General features: G+C 44.4%; 1 long non-coding RNA gene across 1 annotated transcript in view; it reads left to right on the forward strand.

Annotated features, from left to right (window-relative positions):
* Positions 1–19,751, forward strand: part of LOC142769226 (uncharacterized) — a 35,043-nt gene extending 15,292 nt beyond the window's left edge. The window contains exon 2 of the long non-coding RNA XR_012885713.1: positions 19,574–19,751. This is a non-coding gene — a long non-coding RNA (uncharacterized LOC142769226). The remainder of the gene's footprint in view (positions 1–19,573) is intronic.
* Positions 19,752–23,468: the final 3,717 nt, after the last annotated feature.

The raw sequence follows: 23,468 nt of genomic DNA on the forward strand, positions 1-23,468 counted from the left end.
AGTCTCATTATCAGTTAATTTTCCCCGAATTTTTAGTCACCAATGCCCACGTTCTGAATGGAAGAGCAAGAGTCTTGCGCAACATTAAATGACATGTTGCAGGTTTCTGTCTTTAGCTGCACAAAGCGTAGCTTCGTAACGCGTGGTAGCGTATTGACGTTATATTGTATTGGGTGTGGTATAATTAGGAATGCGCAGCAATGCATTACGTGGGCTGTCCTTTCTGTCTTTCTTTCTCAATCACACACACACACACCCACAGACACACACACACACACGCACACGCGCACACACACGCGCACACACACGCACATACACACGCACACACACGCACACACACACACACACACTGCCTGGCACAAACTTGTAGTAATCAGTAGTCCTGATTTGTAAATGGCTGAGCACACGAGTATTTCAACACAGTGCAATAATAAGGACCTAGAAACAGTTAAACTTATGACCCACGTACGAGTGCAGCTTGCTGCCCTTGAAATGGTTGTGGTCTAAGAGAAAGAAGCCGCACTTACCACCTCCCAGCCATTTAAAGTTCGTATCATTTTAGGGACCTGGAATGTCGTCCCCTTAAATATCTCGTGTGACGTGCCAGTGCTCTTGATAAAGAGGTGAATAAAAGCCTACACGGCTTTAAATGCTCAAGAGCGGGTTACCGGAACGAATGAGGTCTTATATAATAAACTTTACACAAATAACCGAAAAGTAAGCTTAAAACGTCACAGTTTCGACTAAAGGTCGATGCATTGATTGCGATAGCAACTCAACTCAATGTGAACTTGAATGTAAACATTCGACAGAAATGTGTCTAGCGTCATGAAGACGTCTGAACTTCAGACAGCACCTAAATTCCGTGCACCCAGCCATAAAATTCACGACAGAGTGTGAAAGCGACCACTGCCTGGCCTTTTTCGACGTCCAGGTGGAAAGAAGGCGCAACGGCCTGGAGTTCTCCGTTCACAGGAAGCCAACGCACACTGGCCGCTACCTTCGATTTGATTCTTCCCACCCCCCCTGCCACAAGGCCTCGGTTGTGACCACGCTACTCCAGAGAGTTAAGAACTTATTCTCCATTGACACAGAGCAAAAGAAAGAGGAGGCCCGCGTAATTGCGGACCTCAAAAAAAAACGGATACCCAAAAAACTTCATTCGAGCCGCCGTCCGCCGCGCAGAGCAACAGAGAATACGAAAACCCCAATCGACCTTAATTGGCAGCCCCCCGAAACGCGTACCGGTCCCATACGTTCAGGGAACCAGCGGGATGTTGGCGCGAATCTTCAAGAAGGAAGGAGTTCGCATCGCACACGTGCCTTCGTGTACGCTGGGCCGCCTCCTCCCCCGCCCGAAAGACCAGCCAACAATAAACACGACCCTCAGTGTCGTTTACAAAATGCTGCACGCCGAGTGCCCCTCTTCCTATATCGGCGAGATGAAAAACTTACCGGAACGACTGAAAAAACACGCCAACAATGTGCGGCAGCTCTACAAAGAGCGCAGCGCAGTCGCCGCAAATGTTGAGACGTTGGATCACCGGATAAATTTCGAAGCGACGGCCATCCTTGAAAGCGAGCCAAACTGGAGGAGAAGGTTATTACTTGAGTCGTGGCACATGTAGAGGACAGCCCATAACATCAACCGCTCTCTCGGAAACCTTTCCCCAGTGTATACACATGGACTGCGCTCCATGGCATAACGAGTGAGAGAGAGGGGGGTCATTATCCACCCCACGAGTGCTTTGAAGACACCGCTGCTACGTCGTCCCCCAGTCACCCCTGAGGAAGGAGCCAAGTTGGTTTCGAAACGTCGGGTTTCTTCAAAACTTTTCGTTCGAGTCTAAATCATCTCCCATCTCAGTGTTATACGAAATGAGTGAGTGAACAATCTTTATTTTAACCAGCGGATTGAGGCGTAGTCCTAAGCCGCGCCAGGGGCGGTAAAGAGACCCTGTCTCTCAGCCGCCTCCCGGGCTCGCTGGACGGCCCATATTTGATCTGCCCGATCTGAGCTGATCAGCGTGGCTCTCCACCACAACCCAAGCTGTTCTGGGAAGACTGCATTGGCGTCTTGTACCTGTGCGCATTCCCACAAAATATTCTCTAGGGTAGCATGTCTCATGCTACATACCTTACATGAGTCTTTGGGTATAGTTTGTAAGGCTACGAGATATAGGAACCATACAAAATCTAAGGGTCACAGATAAATGTGCGCTAAGCTGCGGCGTTTTTCTCACGCGCAGCAGCATGCTCTTCTTCTGTCTGCGTCCGTATGCGAGACCCCCTTGCATCAGTGCGACTGGAACTTCATTGGGACTTTCTGAAACTACATACAGCGCTTTCGCCAGCGGTTGTCCAGCGTTTCTTTCCTTCGCGTCAGACGACGTAGACGATACCGGTGATGGTAGCGAAAACCACAGTTTCAATGCACTTCACCGAAAGGACCACCTCAGATTGTCCCAGACATCGCAGTGTGGTCATCAACGCCGGAAGCCGCTGGTTGGTGAGACATGCTTACTTGCTTGCTTGCTTGCTTGCTTCATGATATATGGCTCCCACCCACCACAGAATGTTAACTAGTTCCACCTTTTGGTGGATCTAGCTGTCTCATTTTTTGTGCTGCAAAAATACAAACAACATATACAAACTTTGTTTGAGAATGTTTCTTTCAAGCCGATTGACAATAAGCAAGTGGTAAATTGTGCATATACATAGCTCGCCGTTATTGAGATCGAAAGCATTGTGGGCCAGTTGGTCAACGCAGCGCGCTAAACAGAGAGTGGTCACTGGGTCGAGTCTCCCGGTGGGTGCACTGAATTCTCTTTTTCCTATTTTTTCCCTTGTGCATTTTATATATAAATACATGCACATACATCTCCGAGACATCGCGGCAATGGTGACGGCAAAAATCAGCCAAGAATGACTATATAAGTGCTATCACAATAATTATTAAATCAAAATTGCCAAACACATTTAAAAATCACAGCATATTTACGCAGTGAATTATAATGAGTGGGCAAAGCTCTAGAGCAACATCGGTAAACTGTCAGTTCCACTTGCAGCCGTTCCAGCCTTCTGAGTAGCCTACCTTTGTGTAGTTCTTTGGCAGATGGGTTGAGGAAGGCATGCGGTTTGCCTAGCTGATGATTCACGGAAAAGAGTTCCGTGCAGCATTCTTGCCAGTATTCTACGTTGTTGGGCACGCCGCAACCGCAAGGTCTCGGTTGAGCACTTCATCTATGAGCTCCCCCCCCCCCCAACCTGCACGGTAGTCTAGTGGCTATGGTTCTCGGCTGCTGACCTGCAAGTCGTGGGATCGAATCATGGCTGTGACAGTGCGATGGAGGCGAAAATATTTCAGGTCCAGGTATTCATATTTGGATACACGTTGAAGATCCCCGGGTGGTCGAAACTTTCGTAGTCCTCTACTACGGCGTCTCTCATAAACATGTGATGGGTATGGGACGTTCAACCTCACATATTAATGAAGAAACTTTGTCCATGAACTCGTGACCACTGCTCTCGAGTTGCTGCCGCGTTAGTTGACTGGTGGTGAAAGCGAGTGTCAGAGCGCCATCTAGTGAACACTCCGACTACTAGGGGTGGCTACGACGGACAAGGACTGATAAGCCGATCTAGCTCCTTAGGGTGTGGGTGTCACCTATACAATAACGAGCTTCGCCCTTAAACCCTGTGATGTGACACCGGTGAAAGGGCGTGACCGCCTTGCCAAGCACGTGATTTCTCCCCAAACCGGCTCTTCTCCATCGCCTTCATCACTGCATCTGAAAGGGTGAACAACTGCCGGATCCACCGGCTACCTACAACATCCTAATCATTGAAGAAAAATCAGGAAACAGTAGCGTGCATGTCACACACCAAATTTGTAGATCTTCCTTACATGGTTTTGGACACGCATTGGACTTCGCATTGGACACACACACTTGACACACAACTTCTTACTAGCAAAGGAAGAACAACAAACGTGTGAAAAATGCCAAGAAGCGTTAACACCTATGCACATCCTAATCACATGTTCTATCATTAAAACACAAAGATAAAAATATTTTAGCAAGCTATACAAACAACACGTACCTTTACACCCTGCTTTGTTTCTAGGAGATGACCCTCTAGTACCTCTGCCTGGCGTGCTTAACTTCTTGAAAGAATGTAATCTGGTAAATAAGCTTTAAAATTTCATCTTTTCGGTGTCCATTCCTGAAAGTCTTGTGTCTGGCGCAGCACAGTCTTAGCTTCTTTTGCGCCATAAAAACCAAATTAACCTAACCTAACCTTACATGGTTTAACTACTGCCGGGGAAATGCTACGTACTTACCTCAACTATTGACGTCATCGACGGTTTTGCTGAACGAGCAGCGGAAGCTCTTCGAACAGTACTGAGTGTTGGTGCTACACACTTCGTCGGGTTTCACAGAAGTGGAGCTGCATTTAGTGCATTATCTAGCACTACATGAATTGTTACGCGAGTCTTACGATTTTCTTTCTGTACATGGTTACCATGACCTTGTTTGGTTAGATATGCATGAGCGTCTAGGTAAGGTGTTTTTCAAAGTTATATAATGAATTCAATGATTGCAATGGGTTCATGACCACGGCTCACAATCTATGGACGCACGCTTGCCCAAAGTGCTCGAAGAATCAAATGAATGTTTTCAAAGAAGCCTCGAGTACAGATAGTATGCGTTTCTGTGCGCCCTTTGCACTTTGCGGGGCAATGTAGCAAACTGAAAATTTATTTCTAAAAAGGTGGCTGAATTCTGCGAGCCACTTCTTTAAATGTTTTTCTGTGTCTGCCTGATAATTTCAGCATTTACAAAAATTATGAAAGTGATTCACAATTAAAATTCTCTAGGATACATTACACTCTTGATAATATTGAGCACCTTGTAACATCTCGTACACACTTCTGGCTGCTAGATGCTGTTATCGGGTAAGTTGAAGCAATGCAACATGTTTAGCTTTTTTTTAAAGCTAGGCTATCATATCACTCAGCGATGTCTGTAACCCCCCTGCTTTAACGCCTTTGAGCAATGCTGGGTAGCCTTTGAATAAAGAATAAAGATTAAAGTAGCATACGGCTTGCTGTATGTTAGGCATTTACTGTAAAGATTGCTTTTTGGCAAAGTTAGTCAATCTGTGGCAGAGCCCAATGCTTAACAATAAGAGTACGCAATTTCTAGAAGGAACAGAGCAAGGCGAGACTGGTACCGGTTAGTGAAATTCAAGCAACCTACAGTGTCATGCACTGATTACTCAGTTATTCAGCCACGTTTTATCCTGATAGATTCATTAAATCACAGGAGCCCAACCGGTCTTCTTCCTGCTTTGTTCATGGATTTCTCGTCATGGGTAGTATTTTTGGCGAATGACGGCTTTAATAAACAATAGGTTTAACTGAGACAAGTGAACTGTCTCAGAACAGTGGTTACTCGATGCCCTACATGTTTGAGGATTCGCTGCGACATCATTTTTTGGCTATTTTATGTCAAAAACACAGGATAGAGCTGCACCAACAATCATATATGTTCGCTCGTTCAAAAATGCTTTGCTTGAGAAGTGACTGTTAAGTTGTTAAGTTAAGCTTGTGACACAAAACGTCGAAATGATAAAAGCAGAGGGTAAGCGCGTCTCTGTTTCGGACATAGCCTGTAGAAGCTGAGACATCTGCAACCTGACTACTTAGAATGTGGACTTGCGGACTCACCTTCATATTTGCCGTTAAAGCATGGAGCCTGGGCAGCGGTTCCATGATGAAAATTACACCGGCAACATGGTGTCGTTCCTAACGCGTCTTGCTCGACAACATCTAACGCAAGTTTTATCACCTTGTTGAAGTAATTAGCTTAGTCGTCAGTGCCAAACTTGATTGTGAACATCTTCAACATTGGCGAGTACCATGTTGCCGAGCACCGATATAACACTCCCTGCTCAGACTTGACTTTTACAGGTAATTATGGTGATTGCTTGATATGATTAATATGTGGCGTTTAACAAATCTAAAAACCACCTACTACTTATGAGAGATGCCACAGTAGGGAGCTCAGAAAATTTCGACTACCTGGGGCTCTTTTACATGCCCCTAAATCTGAACACACGGTCCTACAAGATTTTCGCCTCCATCTAAAACGTAGCCACCGAAGCCGGGGTTTAATCCCTCGACCTGCGTGTCAGCAGCCGTGTACCTTAGCCACTTGACCGCCGTGGTGGTGCAGGTCATTATGCTGTCGCACAAGCCGTCACTACAATGCGCGTACTTAACCAGATAATTGTTCTGTTTTTGTAACTGTCTTGCTGCGGAGGCATGCTGAATAATAAGAAAGAAAGAACCAGCGTGTACGTGTTATTGTACCTAAAGATTTCAATAACTGCTTGCCTGTTCATTGTTTCTATATGTACACTCATCAATTTCTCGCCTCAAGATTGGTGACACTCGCGAATTTTATTTATGAACAAAGCATTCTGTAACTAATTTGGGCTTGATTGAAATTGTCGTGTTCTTTTCATAATACGGTCATATGTGAGGGCGTAACCAGAAATCTTTACTAATATTTACTAGAGAGTGGGCGCGTGGTTTTACGAGTCGTTATGCATGTTCTTGGGTGCGGGTGCATAGTCTGCCTGAGCGAGCGTACGCATATAAACACACAAACGATTCACCCGAGAGCTTCGTCTACTGTGTTGTTAGCAGCCTCACTTCGTAAACATTTTTTGGGAACAGAGAAACACGCGAAAAAAAATTCGAAGAGGGCATGTTTGAGCATTAGTTGGCATTCATGTATTATTTTTTTCTGTATCTACAACTGGCTCTAATGTTCTGCGGAATTAATGAACCAAAGTGCATCGACAAGGTGTTTTTTTTTTTATTTCATCATTTTTGGTGCCTTAACTGGGAACACAATCCCTTACACTAACGACGTCGAATCACCTCTTTCTTTCATGCAGCCAAAAAAAGGCAGGAAAAAAATAAATTACTCACACTTTGGTGGCGTTCTGCGACATCACTATAGATTATACGTTAGTTTCCTTCTCTCACTCTGTCGTGCGTGGCAGCGTCAGGACGAGAGGAAGTGTTGAACAAGCTGATAAAGCGTGCTTTCCGGAAGCTTCGTTAGACCTTATTAACCTCACGGAACGGCAAGCTACTTCTGCTCACATAGAAGCCGCGTAAGTGGTTTTTGTCATATCCTTTGCATATGGCGCTTAATTTACCACTTTACTTCCATAAAGCAGGTGGCCATATATTTAGACAAATATGGCGAGAATATTTTTTTTTCATACGGCTTCTGGTTTATCAACGCGTTTGCTTTGATGCGTTCCTAGTAAAACGTTTCAGGTCAAGGTTTATTTTTGTTGACAGAATGGTTGTTTACAATTGTAAAAGAAAGCGAAGTTGCCACACAATCGAAAAAAAAACGAGAGACAAACTGAGGCCTAAAGAGTCATGGTGTTAACAGGGACAATGACATGCGTTTTTATACTTTCTACTTGAATACAGTATGAGTATAAAGAAGGTAAGATACGAAAGCAATACACTGACATGTTATTTCAACTGGTTTTAGTGCAAGATCATGTTTTTTTTCTTTTTCGTTCATTGTTCATTTTCGGTACCATTCAGTACTTGTTGTGCTGCAGAACTTATCAATATGGATCAGGAAGGAGTAGCTCAGCCTCTTTACAGCAAAACAGTTAGAACAGAGCACAATTTTAATAAGCGTAAAGTGAATTTTAAATAAATTATGGATATTAGTCCTTTTATTTGGAACCGACTGTGGCCATGATTCAAGTTTTCTTTTCCACAAACTTGTTTGTAAATGTGCTCACCACGTACACATTTCCAAGAGTATCCACTGCAAAAATTAAATGCGAGTTTCAAGTACGAGACTTGGCACAGCTTTTGAAGCTTGTGAGGAACTGTTATAGAGTGCTGCAAATTACGTACTCGCTCCTAGAAAAAGTCTAAGCAATTCAACATTGGATTGTTCCAACAGTGGATTGTTCGCTTAGAAGATTTAGTCATTTGTATTTCGTACCATGGGCGCTGCCAAGGATGAACAGAACTGGCACAATAACACGCCTTAGTGTATGTGATAGTGTATTTGACGGGATCGGCCCAAATTGAGTGTTGCGTGGGTCACAGCATTTCGTTGCCTTAGGATCACATTTTACGAATCATTTACCTCACCTAAGAACAGCAAGGTATCGCTTGCCTATCAGCAATTTACTCTTCACAGTTTTTGTAGCGACATCTTGTGGCCTTTTCTTTTCATTTTTGTCACTGTTTGCCAATACCAGGTTCGAATGTCTTCATAGTTCGTGCGCTTTCCCTTTCAATAGAACAACCAATACTTGGCTGTGAAATGTACGGAACAAAATTATCAAAAATAATGGGACAAACGTGATTTCCTGGGCATCTTGATGCGTAAAGCTTCTAGTTTAGCTGATCAATTCCAATATCCTAAAAACTTACAGAACTTCACCCCTTGATTGAAATAGACGTTACTTTTGTAGGCTACAAATCCAAGCTTCACGGTTATATAGCCGTTTCCTTCTTGTTTAGGTCCCCAGTAAACCTGCGTTTTGTGGTCTGTCTGCACGTGACCCGAGGCATCCTTAGATATTTTTGATGAGCAGTGATAGAATATGATCAAAGCTGAGTCAAAAGTCATTATTTCTAAAACATAATATAACAGCTTCTGAACGTTGTCCTTCGACAAACACAAGCTGCACAATAGCTCGTCGCTTGACTAATTGGAAGGAAAATCCAACTATATGTGAAGTTTAATAATCTTTCAAAAAGAAATACAAAACAAGATCAACGAATAAAATAAACCTGCCAATAAAACCTGGGATGACGAAAATTTTGAAGAGAAAAATGCGCTTTGCTTGTTTGTTTTATCGAATTCCTTTACGAAGAGCACTTGGTGGTTCCTTGCGTCCAAAACAGCCCAACTTTCTTCGGTCACTGCCGGATGCGGCGCAAACTTTCGTCTATTATTTCTCTACAAGTCGGTCTTATCTTGTTTTTTTTTTAATCTTCACTTCACTTTCTCTATTTTTATCTTGGGCTCCTTTGTGCGTTGTCTCGTAAGTGCCGCATCGACGATCAGAAAGAGACGCCACCACGCAACGCATGGGCTGAACACTGCCACGAACGCTTGGATCAATTTCCATTATCGAGCGCGTTCACCGGTCGACCGCTGATACCAGGAACAGAAAAACCCATTAGTGGGTATAAAAGCAACAAAAAAGCAGAGCTCCGTTCAATACCCTAAAAACGAAGCATAAAACTATAAAAATAGAAGAAAACTTAGGAACCTGATCGAGCTCTCCTATTACAACGCAGAGACGGAACCGACCAGCTTTGGACGCTACGGGCCTACGTCTTGTCTGTAGCGGTATGGTGCGCACAAACGCCCTGTGACCGGCTGTTCTGCAGTTGATCTCTGTCCGGCATCACCACCTTCTCCAATAACGGAAGTAAACGTCGAAGAAGCGGCCCTTCGAGACGATATACGACGCCTTATTATGGCATTGCGTGCAAGACCACAAACGCCCCCCTCAGGCTAGCTTGGGTGCATTCTGGGACAAATCGGGTCGATCGTTGGCATCGACTGTTGAGTCTATAGAGTATCGGACTTTTATAAAAACTGGGGAAGGCCGAAGCTGTAGATTCCTTTGGCGCCAATAATTGCAGTCGTAATTTTGTTCTTCAAAACGTAGCTGTGACTTGTGTTGAGATGGAGGACAAACCATTTCAAAAGAGCTTTCAGATTGTTTTCCTTTCTTTGCCAGCTACCAACATTGATATCAATTTGATTGGCCACTCGGAGGAACAGCATTCTGAGGTTATAATTTTTTCGGTATTGATTCTTGAAAAACGAATTGAACAGCGCCTCAGACAAGACGATGTAAACACGTCCGACACAATGCTCTTCGATTCTGTTCTAGTAGTGCACCAAGCAGCCCAGTGCAGCACTGGTTTGCTGTTTTGTCACATTAGCTGATTCAGATCCACAGCTGCAAAGTTCTGCAGGTGCTCCCTGGCCACGACGCGAAATAAATGAGTACCATTTTTTGGTACCTCAAAGTACCTCAAGGTTATCACTTTAGCGGGTTTAAAATAGCTATATCGAAAAAAGGTTTACATTAGCGGCGTTCGTCCTGTACCATCTACTGAGATACAGAAGTAAGCTTTTCAAGTTTCTACTTGTCCACGACACCTGGCACGAACTGCAAATGTGTTTTCGCACGTTCACCCGTTTAGTAAACCGAACGTATACGCGATTTACTTGCAACATGCACGCTTTTGCTGCGTTTATCATTCCGTTTTTTTTTTCTTCAGGAAGCCATCTTTGGACATCATTTTAGACTTTTCTTTTCCACCTAGGGCAAAGTGCTCAGCCACAATTTTTCATCGTTGTCAGCCACATGTAGAATAAGCGAAGTACACAGAGCACCTTACAGATGTGTAGCGGGTGCATCGTTTGTCCGCAAAAACACGAATAATGGGCACTCTCTTCCTCCACAAAAGTTCTGATTCATAGCGTAGGCGATACCTCGCGAAAATATAAAACTTGAAACACAGTTGGCACTGACCCAAACCAAAGCTGCACTTGGAATTAGCTTTAGGCAGTATGGTAATCATTGGTGAATTTTCGCTTTTTTGTAGATAGGCTCTTTCTGCACATCCAGTTTATATTCGAGCTTTTTATTCATGCATAACAATGCAGTGGCTGTCTCCTTGACACCGCCTCAACGCTTGCGCCTATCTTTTTTTTGTTGTTGTTGTTGTTGGAGCTCTGGTAAACACGCTTCTTCATCGCACCGGGATACATGAAACATTTGCGATATCAGTAAATAACACGCGTTGCTATCCCTTTCGCACAGTTCAGTTTTTTATAGGCGAAGCTCCTTCTGCCGTGGGTCGTGCGTCTGCGTTTTATGCAGTTACAGTAGTAGCAGTTGTCGTAGATAGCCACCTCTCGTTTAGTCCTTGGAATGTCCGATGGATGGCGATACTTGTGTGAGAAGAATATATGATGAACTTATGCGAGATGGCGCAGCATTAGCCACACAAAAGCCCTTGAAGGCTTTCCGACAGTTTTCACTAAAAGCAACATGAACACCCGTCGCAAGCCCCGTCCGTATACGTGCTGCAGTGGAACGTCATGTTTCTACGACCGGGTCATTCTGATCTCGTTCTTTGGCTCTTTGCAACGAAAAATCCACCAGATGTTATAGCTCTCCAAGAAACCAATGTGAGAAATGACGAGCTCAGACTTCTGGGTTACGTAGGCGTTCACAGCAATACCCGATGCACGGTGATGGCGTGGGCATCTTTCCAGTGTACACACACCAAGCATCCACGAAATGCTTCGAAAGCGTCATTGTACATACGATCTGATGTTCACTTCGCAGTGATTGACGCAAGTGACTTCTGCAACGCCGACTTTGAATGTGTAGCAGTTGCTATTAATCTCAGGAACACAACAACGACTGTGGCAAGCATACATTTTCGGTCAACACGATCTTCGGACATCATGATTGCTGAAGTGCCTGGCTGCTATCTCGGTGTGGCTCGTCATTTCTGTTGTGTGGAGATTTCAATGCCTATCACACTCGTTGGTGTTGTCGCCTACAAGACAGTCATGGAGTGCAAATCATTGAGGTTATTGTTAAACTTGATCTGCAGACCCTTAATGACGGCTCATCCACATTTGTCGGCAGAGGAAATAAACAATCCATCTAGCCATGTCAACGAGAGATGTGTGTCTTACTTGGTCAAACGAAGCTGACCCATGGTGTTCAGGTCATCAGCCCATTTGGTGAGTTCTAGAGAATCCTCCTAGCAGCCAGAATGCTGCCTACACAGTGACGAATAGGGACAAGTTCCATCAGCCGATTGCAGGAGCACCATCACATGACAACTTGTTGAAACTAGTGAGTGAATGTCTACAGCAAGCTAAGTACAACGACTGCAAAGCACAGACAAGCCAAAACCTGACCTTGAGATTACGTGCTTTTTGACATCGTGCTTACAGGAGGGCACAGCATTCCAAAATAAGCTCTTATTGGACACTTTATAACCGCTTAGATGCAGCCATTAGGCGGCACGTAAAACAACTTCGTCAAAGAAGCTGGGCCGTTTTGTGTAGCTCGTTGCACATGGCAAGCGGTTTTGAGAGTGTATGGCGCATATTGAAGGCTCTCTGAACACCTGAGGTTTGCGAGAACCCAACTACAGCATTGTGCATCACGACTGGACGGTCTCCGAAAATTGTTGCGGAAGATTTTGCCAGTATTTTCACCCGTCCTATGTCAAGAGACAACGGCAGTCATTGTTTCATGACAATTTTATATAGACCTACATGCGAGATCGATGAGGCAGAATTTACCCTGGCTGAGCTGCGTCATGCACTTAGCCTCAGTTATGGTCGCAGTGCCCCAGACGAAGATGGCGTTACGTACCAAGCCTTGCGAAACGTTGATGAGGTCTTTCATCAATGTATCCTGGACGAGTACAACAAAGTGTGGCAAACGAGTCTGATTCCTGCTGAATGGAAATCGTCTTTGGTGAAGCCAATTTTAAAGCCTGGTCACACTGAACAACACCTGAGGTCATACCGGCCAATATCACTAACTTCTAATGTTATGAAGCTGATGGCGCGTATGGTGCTGTTTCGTCTAGACTCCAGAATACAGGAGCTCACTTCCTTCCCTGATGTTATGAGTGGATTTCGTCGTCACCCTTCAGCCTTCGACAGCATAGCAGATCTTGTATCATCGCTTGAATCTGCTCGAGAAAACAGACATTTAGCGCATGTTCTACTTTTGACATACAGCAAGCATTTGACTCGGTACCACATAAGGCTATCGTCTTGTCACCGCTTTTATTTTAACAGCGTACTTGCTGGACTTTTAGGCCCACTACCACAAGATTGTGACTTTCCTATAGACATAGCGATTTATGCTGATAACATCGCACTGTGGGTCAGTGGCCCGTCACACTATGGCCCACATTTTCGTGGTATATTGCAGCGAGCTCTGAATGCAACTTCAGAATACTTGGGGGAAGTTGGCCAACAGGTTTCACCTGCGAAGTCAGCTGCGGTCGCGTATCATCCAAGGCAACGCGCTCGTCGAACATTTGGCAGGTTTTTTACCTTGGAGACACACTAATACAGTGGGGACACCAACATCGCTACTTGAGCGTAATCATCGATGATCGCTTTTCTTGGCGCCCTGCTGTTAAAACTGTGAGGAGAAAATCACTGTCCCTGTTTAAGTATGTAGCTGCCTTGACTGCTAGGGGGGAGGGCATTGATAAGAAGATGGCACTACAGGTTTACCAATCAGCTGTACTCTCTTGCGTGATGCATGCCTTCCCAGTCTTGAATGCACCGCCTGCTGTAGAGTCTAAGCTGGAACGGGGTTGTCGTGTTGCCCTCCGAGTACTGTTTGACTTACCTCCTGAAGCACAATCCATCCCACTACTGACTGAAGCACACCAGTTGCCGGTAAGGCTGCAAGCTGACCAGGAAGCGCAACATCATATTGGTCGTCTGAACCGAGCCCCGCATGGCAAGACACTTCTTAACAGGCTGTTACACGCCTACTTTCTCGGATGGGTAAAATGGCGGCTTTGTTCGATGACATTACTGGCAGTTCCGGCGAAACTATTCAGTTGCCAACATCGACAGAGCACAGGCCATGCGCCTTCCCTACCCATCTGTCAATTCCAGGAATACGCAAAAAGTGTGACCAACCTATTTCGTAACTTTACCAATTAGCGCATTGACACTTATTAAAAACTTCGAAGACTATGCAAAAGTATTTACCGATGCTTCTGCACGCAGCGATGGCCAGAGCGCTTCTGCAGCTTTCTTCCGCCCTTCAACCGATATCAGGTGGTTGCTTAAAATACAGCACCCCTCATCGTCAGTGATGGCCGAGCTAGGAGCGATTAATGTCGCCCTTAAGTACGTACCAGAAGGGTTACCAGCTTTGAAGGTTGTCATCCTCACCGATTCTCGTGGTACCCTTAGCAGACTTACCAGCAAGGAGACCGACAGCCCTATTCTAAGCAACATCACGGAATCCGTCAACAATATTCTCTCATGTGGGGTATGCCTAGCTGCATAGTTGGTACCTTCGCACGTGGGCATTGCGGCCAATGAAAAAGCAGATCGCCTTGCTTCGTCATGCAACCGTGATGGCTGTGACTGTCCGGGAATTTTATGTACGATGGACAACGCTTGTCTTTTTATTCGTCGACACCTCCGAAACCAGCACCCAGACCAGCGTGTTACGAGTGGATCGTTCCCTCCCCGTGTGCGTGGCCACGGTTTGCCTCGTCGTTCCCGAGCACTGTTGTACAAAGTAAGAGTGGGCTCTGTGCTGGTGTGTGAACGACTACACCGTCAAGGAGGTGTGGACAGTCGGTTGCACACAGCTTGTGGCTCCTGCGAAACACTTGAGAATCTCGTAGTGCACTGTCCCACATTTGCTACGCAGCGGTCTTTGATCAAGGAATATAAATTCCTAGGACTTGAGTGTGCGACCCTAGACGACTACCTCTTTCCGAGCGGTTGTGCTTCCCGACGTGACCAGGCCCACCGAGCTCTCCTTACATTTATGAACCAAACAAACCTGGCCACTTGTTTAGAGGCGGTTTTTAATTATTCTTTATTTACGTTTTTTTTACTCATACACGTCGAAGTCCTCGTGATTTTTTTTTTCATTCCTCATCTTCTTTCCTCTTTCTTCCCTCTAATCTTTGTTTCCTCTGTTTCTTCCCTCCTCCCGAAAGAGTAAGCAGGCATTGTGCCCATCCAGGTGGCAGTTGCCAGCTTTCTCTCTCCCTCTTTCCTCTGTCATTGTGTATCTCTGTATGCAAATCAAATAAATAAATAAAATAGATACTTGGAGTCTTCACGAACAGACAGACAGACAGACAAACAGACGGACGGACGGACGGACGGACGAACGGACGGACGGACGAACGGACGGACGGATGCATCGATGGATGAATGAACAGGTGGTCCCACGGACGGACAGATGGGCAGACAGACACTCGGATGGACGGATGGAGGGACGCCCGCATGAACGGACTGATGCATATGGACTGACTGACGGACGCATAGATGGACAGACGCACGGACGGACTTAAGCAAGAATGAACGGACTGACGGACGCTTCGCCCATAGAGTTTCCCAAAATTAACTAGAAGGCTTTCTGGCGTTGCGATCGTTCAGCGACCATTGGGAGGATGGGTAGTACACACATTTGCCTAGTGTTCGTACTTGCGGGCAGCGAATCGTACTTGCAGCTTCGTTTATTGCTGGTTACGGTTTTGTTTTGAAACAAAGAACAAACCCTTTTGAACTTAGTGACTTGATTCAAAATGGTAAGCCTAAAAGAATAAGGTTGTGAAGCGCAAACGGTAAACATTTGCTAATTTATGCTTTCATGAAAAAATAGCTTCAAGCCACACGAATACACACAGAACCAGAAATAAAATCAAATCAATTTAAGAAGCAGGCCAGAAGTATGAAAATTAGACAAATGTGTGTACTAACCATCATTCCCATGCTCGCTGAAGCACCGTGTCTTGCAGCTTCTATAGACACTAGCGCCAGAGTTCCCTCTAGTAAGTACTGTGGGAAATCTATGGCTTCGCCCCACTCATTATCATTCACTCTGTGAATATGGTGCGATTTTTTTACTGCCTTGTTATTCTTAAAAGAATAGCTAATGGATTGCCTCTCGGAATCTGCCATCATGTCCTTTCTATTTATCTTTCTGACTTGTTACGCATCAATGCACGGTATTGGCTTCTTTACATTATTATATTTCGAGGGTCATGCTTCTATGCTCATTCGTATTTTGTATTGTTAATAACAAATGCATCTATATTAGCACGATTCATAAGCCCTTCAACTTCTTTCCGCGTATCCAAACAATAGCTGTATAGACGGGGGTATTTTCACGAAGAGGGTGAGCAGGAAAGGTTAACAGCTTAATCAGAGGCACTATCGGATTGCTACCCTACTTTGGTGAAAATGATGAAGGAATTCACTGAGTCAAAGTATACAAAATACAAAACCTCATGACTTTTATAGGGTGTTTTTTTTTTTACTTTTCGTCCTTAATTTTCTGTTCTAATAATTATCCTATGATGGTGAACTTTGTAACAATGAAGTTTTCAAAAAGCAGTTAATTATTTTGAACCAATGTGGTGTCTCAGTTTCAGCTTCCTTTCAAATGAGTTGATGGAGACATCGCATGTCAGTGTGAACCCGAGACGAGTCCCACGCATTGTAAGATAAATTGACCAATACCGAGGAAACCTCTTCGGAACCGGATCTCTATTCGCAGCTGCTCGCATTACAACAAAATGATCCTCAAGGTACACGTAAGGCTTACCTAGAGACAAATGGCTCTATAAAGGTTGCTTAACCATATAGGAGCGTTGATAGAGAAATAGGTAGGATGGTTTTTCGTTACTCTCCAGAGAATAATAGTTAATGGTTAGCGTCTAGGATTGTTTCCTGTCCATCTATTTAGCTTGCTGATTTGTCAAGTATCACTGCGCAGTAATTGCTCTTATGCGCTTTTGGAATTCGAGGGCCCGCTGTGTCATATGATACCCTCGTGCAGGTACGTCTTCCTCTAAGAGAACACTGAAAATCTGCTAAAGGTGTGTAACAAATGGAAGCCTTACTTTACTGGCAGAAGCCAGTAATCTCGGAAGCACAGAAAGCTTTAGCGGTGATTCATGTTTTCATTGGTATACATGATATCAGCATGCGAGAGCGTTATTTAGCGGGATAAATGAAACCTGCACAATTCCGTATCCGGTTGCCTACAGTCCCACCTTAGTTGGCGTGTCCTTTTTTTTCTGCCCCCTTATGTATTGTGTAGCAAGCCGAATACCATTTGGTTAACCTTGAGTGTTCTGGAATGTCAGTCGTACCTATATTGTTAAAGGAGCCATTTCTCAGCACTGTCCACCACTTTGGCCAAGCAGAGCTGTTTAACCCACTGAGGCAAGTTCACCAGGGTGTAACGTCGTTAGGAAACTCGGCTGCTGGCACAAAAGTCACGGGTTCGGTCTCTGCTGCAGAGGTAGCATTTTGAGAAATGTGAATTTCCATATGAGGGCGCATACTGTGAAATGTCAGTGCATTATAGAGAACACCGCGTGGTGACGCTGTACAGAATTTCACAGGGCCATGCTTCATAGTAATTTCGTCGATTAGAATTAACTGCAATAGAATCGAGAAAATATTAGATGTTAACTGTCGTAATTTATATCTCAATGAGAAAAAAGTGAAGTGGAAGGACAGATAATTTTTCCGCTGGCATGAACCGCAACTGCGACCTTCAAAATTGAAGGTCGCAGGCTTCATTTTTGGCAGCCGCAACTGTGTGTTTGTGCCATTTACATTCTTCACACTTACACAATTATTATTGCACTTAACATCCCTTATAATTTCTTTGGCTTCCTTGTCTGTTCTGATTAATGTTGTGTTTTACAAAAAAAGAAAGACGGCCCCTAATAAAGTTTTCCTCTCCTATATTCGTGTTTTTTCTTCCAAACACAAAACCACCGTTGTCCTTAATCCCCTACGGCAAGAACTTGAGCTTTTGGTAGGCGAACTTCCATGCAAAAGGTTGGAAGGTTATGTGAGCATAACATGCCGAACTGTCGTCGCAATATAAGCTGTTTCCTCTTCTTTCTTCTTATACACTAACTACGTACCAATAAAATATTGAGAGGCCGTTTCATAGTGGTTAAGAATAGTTTCTTAAAGTCGGAGAATGAAAAGCCTCTCCACGTCTCTTGGGGTGTTCATAAAACTACTATTAAATCAAGTTTTGGTCAAAGTACTTGAAATAAGCCCACTAATAGGCGCCCCAGGAGTACCGTTTTTCGTGAACAATAACTTTGCCGTTGAACGCCCCACATTCAGAAACGAAGTATTCTGGGTGCTAATTAAGCTCTTCGTCGTAATACGCGCCGATAATTAGTGAGTAAGGACATATTAACATGATAAACAAGCAAGCATGCAGCAATGTTATAAGTGTTTATATCGAACTATCGGCATTGTTGTTTGCGCGCTGATATCATCCCCTGAATAGGAATGCTGGAAAGCATTCCTATTCAGTAGTCTTACCGCGAATCGTAGTCTTACCGCGAATCTTAGTAGTCTTACCACGAATCTTACCGCCAGTAGTCTTACCGCGAATCGAACTCGCACAGAAAACATGCAAATTAAATAGCTTCAAGCTGTCAAGCCTTAAGTAGGTTAAAAGGGGAACGTCAGTTAACGCGGAAAATAAAAGTCTATAAAACATTGAAAGTGATCAAATAATCTTACGGCAATGATGACATTGCGACGTGAATATGCCGTCACACGATGACAGAGGCCTACCTAGCAAATTGATCAGCCTACCTCTCAAAGTGGGCGCAGTGGGCGTTCAAGAACTGTACGCTAGCAGTTTGTGTTCTACGATAGTTTGAAGTGGCATAGTCATTCGATTACGGATGCAGCGCTCAACCAGGTGAGGTGCAGGTACCTTACAATGACCCAAAGCCTGGAGGCGCTACAAAAGCACGTTATGTGCCGGAAACATGCAGAGGAGAAAAGGAAAGGATTGAGACATCGACTCAGCAGAAAAACCTAAGGCAGCTGCGCACTAGTGTGGCCAAGCCTGACGGAAGTGCGAAGCGGGACGTTCTTTTTTTCATTTATATTTGTACATACTACGGCCCATCAGCGCTATGGCATGAGTGGGCGTGCATGCAAACTTATAAAAAATATGCAATTAGGCGCAGATTGGACGATTTAGGAACATATAAGTGGTAGCAAACTGCGAACATTTGTAGGAAATTCACTATGCGTCTTCCTTTCTTTGTCGTCATTTTGTGTCTTTGTCTCATTCTATTTCTTTATTTTTCTGTCAGTTCTCTTATTCTTTATATTTATGTCTGTTTACTTCTATTCTCTTGTGTTTCTGGCTCTTCATATATTTCCTCCCGTCACTTCCTCCCTATTTTTTATTCTTTTGAATTCTTGAATTCGATTTCTCTTTTTGATTCTCTTTCTCTTTTCTCCACTTTTTTCTATCTCTACTTTTATGCTATGCCTGCTTCTTTCTTTCTACATCCCTTTCACTCTTTGGTTCTCTTTCTGTGTTTGTCTTTTTATTTTTCTGTATTTCTTCACATTGTCTCTGTCGATTTTGTTCTCTCTCTCTCTCTTTCTGTGCTATGCTTTGTCATCTCCCACCCTGTTCTTTTTCCTCCTATCGCTCACTTCCCTCTCCCAGCCCCTTGCTATATTATTCCGTGCAAGGTTGCGAAGTGCTCTGCAGTCGTTCCTTAATAGCAGAGTAATTACGACGTGCAACTTCAGATCTTGGGTGCACGTGTTCGAGTCTGGTATCGCCAGAATGTTTTGCCCCACGGATCTCACTCGTTATTTCTCTCTCTCTATCTTTTTCTTTACTGCATCTCCACTCGTTCTCTCGTCTATCGCAGTTGTTGCACCTCCTGCCGGACCAATCAGTGCCCGTGTTATGAAAGCGAAGCACAAGACGAAGAGAACGAAGAAAGCATGTGCCGGCGCATGGCGATGACAGTTTTCCGTTCGCTCTCCATCGACTAACGATCAGCCAAAACAGCTACGCTATTAAAAAAACAATGTTCTCGACTTCTATTCATCTTAAGCAAATGCCTATGGGACCCTGTCAGTTTTATTGTATTCGTGTCAACTTTATATTGGGATTCGTGCCGGCATTTCAAACACTAAATTATTGGAGCTTTTGCATAGTCTCAATGGCATTTACAATCAACTTTTTTTGTCTCTCTTGCGAGCCGCCTGTGCGCACCTACACCAATCAGTACAGCTGAATTTCGTGGTATCACATCAGCCGTTTGGAAGGCAAGGGAAGCGAACGAAGGCAACAGTTTACTTAAGGACTACTGGACGTAGACTTTGTACAGATTGCATGCAGTCACAATTAAGAGTCTTCAAAAACATCGACAATCAGTGGGCCTAAGTTTATTTTAAAGAATGTGCCCTGTGTCTCTGTTTCACTATCGTGTGAAACACACGCAACACCACATAAGCGCATGAGCTGCACGATCACTTCTTCTACTTCGTACTTGCGGAGCTCGTTTGAATCAACAAATTGCTTTCGTCTTCTTATTTGAAATTTCTAAGCATTCTCCGTAGTTTCATACTAATATTATGGCAGAGTGAATAGAGTTTCGATAAAGGCCAGATGTTAGTTGCTGCGTATAGGTCTTCACCTTTCCTTCTTCCGTATTACCGGCAATCGGCCTTCTACAGAACCTGCCATTATCGACCTTTTTTTTTTTTGTCTTTATGGCACACTGCGTATGGAGGAAATAAGGAACAGAGAAAGATAAACACCAAATAAAAGAGCACTGCCACTGCCAAAACAAGCATAGCAGCCTCAACATTGCGGGCCATTCCTACTTTACAGTCAAGTCCTCGAAGTGTATGCCTAAAATGAAGAGACGTTCACCTGTGCATTTGTCACAGCACGTATCGAAATCGCCTTATGGCTGACTTAACTCCGAATGAAAGAGCTGCTCTTCTTAATATGATTTATCACATTAACTCTGAGAAGAGTCTCACTCAATCTTTTTGAAATTCGAATTCCTCGTCTCCATGTCTCTGCGCACTTAGCGTATACGGCTCGGCCATCACTATCGCTGTTTTTTCGCTTCAACTATAAGATCTTTCGATAATGCGAAGCACGTATAAAAGTGAAATGGCTATAAACATAGATTCATACAAATGTATATGAGTTTCCGAAAGATCGTCTAAGAAGCACAGGCTGGATGGACCAAGAATTAAGGCACTCGAGGATCGAAATGGCGAAGCTCGCAATAGGAAAGTCTAATCTCCATACGGCGGACTGAAACTAATCAAGGTTCTTCTTTACCCGTCTAACTGTTGTCTAAATTTATACGAGAAGCGATGCATAGTTGATCCGAAGACAACTGCACTGTCCCTTTCACATGAATATGTTAGCGAAAGACTTTCTTTGGAGTGGTAGTATGAAGCGAGGTATTCGAAAAACTGTACGCACTCGCACAATGCTCTCAACGTACATTCCAAGATTGTGGCTGTGTCTTCTTTGATAACTGCAAATAAGAATTGTGGGTTTAGGCCTGCTTCTGCAAATCGTGCCTGGTTCCATTGATTTTGCTCACTTGCTAAGAATAACGAAGAGTAGTTTGTACTGGTGGATGCTATTTTAATATTATTTGCAGTTTTACGTCCCCAAACCACAATGTCATTTTGAGAGGTGCTGGTGTAGAGGCCTCCGGAATTTTCGAGCCCCTTGTGTTCTTTAGTGTCCGCGGACATCGCACGACAAATGGGTCTGTTGAATTTTACCGCCACCGAAATGCAACCGCTGTGGCCGGGATATAGCACGCGACCTTTGGGTCTGCAGCCGAGCACCTTAGCTTTACACCTGCCCGGCGGACACAGGCAGAGATTGTTTGAAGCAGAAGTCGTATGACGTTACATGGGGAACCCCTTACTATGGAGACATCGTATGTGAAAATCGGCTCAAGCGAAAACTACAAAGTACATGCAGCTCGGTATAATGAAAAAAACAAGTTATTTTTTTCTTCTTTGGATTCAAGGCACGTTTGCCTGCAACTATTTATATATATATATATATATATATATATATATATATATATATATATATATTCATAGCATATTCACGGAGTGAAGGATGATCAGTGGGGTGAGGCATGCGTCCGTCCGTTTGTTCGTCAACTATACGAAAACCACTAACGTCATCTAGTGACATAATCTCCAAGGACATATACACGCAACGCCATCCATTGAGCAATTCATATGCTAGAGGTGGCTACATACTACTACTACTACAGAGGAGAAAACAACCCACAGCCTAAGAAGCTTCGCCCCTAAAGACATTTCAAGGCACACGACAGGGGATTCGAACCTGAAACCACGCGATCCGCAACGCACCGCGTTAAGCAGCTCTGCCACGCACCATACAACGACGAGCTACTAACGACAAGCTATCCATCTAAGACAGTTACCGCCGGCGGTACGGAGAGATCGGAAGTGCTTCAGTGTGTTCAATATCACCCGCGAGGCAATGCGAAGGGCGCGCGTTAAACGCCGTCACGCCGCTCGTGTTTCCCAGGTGCTGCGGTGTGTGCATCCAGCCTTCCTATACTGTGACGTAGTGTGCATCGAACCTTCACTTTGCTCAACAAGGCGTGTTCACCTATTTCCGCACGCTTATTTCTTCATTGAAGTGTACGTCTTGTGATTTCAACGCGAAGTTTGCGTTGAAGTCAGAGAGCACTCGAAGGTCACTTCGCTCGCTGGAGCAGCCACTATTGCCAAAAGGGTGATCTGCTACATATAGTTAAGCCAAGGTAAAGGTTGGTTGGTTGTTCATTCTTTACACTCGCAGCGCATTGTTGAAAGACAAAGAAGTAACACCTTTGACGGCAACAATTTTGACAGGCGTTCTGTGAGTATCTGCGCCTTTTTTTTTTTCGTCCATCCTTCTTGCGGTTGAGCAGAGTGCTATCAATGTCGAGCTGCGACTGAGTTAGCGTGAGTTCATCCTCTGTGTGTTCTTTATGTGCGTGTTTGGTGCTTCACCGGCGGGCTGTAAATTTAGAGTCGCTTGCTCTTCATGGTGTGGCATTCCGGCCTATTGCTATAGCACTCATTTCTTCGACCACACGGTGAAAGTGCGACATCTCTAGCTTGCATGACTCACAAGGCTTAGCGGAAATATCTGAAGTTGTTGTCCACACGTTGCACATTTTCTTTCTCAATTTTGAGTTCATAAGTGCATTATTGAGCTGTTTTACTTGCCCCGTCGTGGTGGTCTAGTGGCTAAGGTACTCGGCTACTGACCCGCAGGTCGCAGGATCGAATCCCGGCAGCGGCGGCTGCATTTCCGATGGAGGCGGAAATGTTGTAGGCCCGTGTGCTCAGATTTGGGTGCACGTTAAAGAACCCCAGGTGGTCGAAATTTCCGGAGCCCTCCACTACGGCGTCTCTCATAATCATATGGTGGTTTTGGGACGTTAAACCCCACATATCAATCGAGCTGTTTTACTTCATTGCTGCTGTTTTGGCAATGACCCTCTTTTCGTTCCGATGACGCCAACTGTTTTGATAACGAGGATATATTAATAAAAATTATCGCCAGTGTCACTATACTCGTTCTTCGCTTTAGAAGCATCAGCCACTCGTACAAGCAACTGCCCTGAGTGCATATTTATAAGAAGTGCACGTTCTAGATCTGTAAGAGCATTTCGCTGAAGTAAACTGATGCAAGCCTGTCAACAATCAAGATCATCTAAAATTTAAAAAAAACACATCATATCCACG

This window comes from Rhipicephalus microplus, chromosome 1 (genome assembly GCF_043290135.1).
Source record: "Rhipicephalus microplus isolate Deutch F79 chromosome 1, USDA_Rmic, whole genome shotgun sequence".
NCBI classification, from domain to species: Eukaryota; Metazoa; Arthropoda; class Arachnida; order Ixodida; family Ixodidae; genus Rhipicephalus; species Rhipicephalus microplus.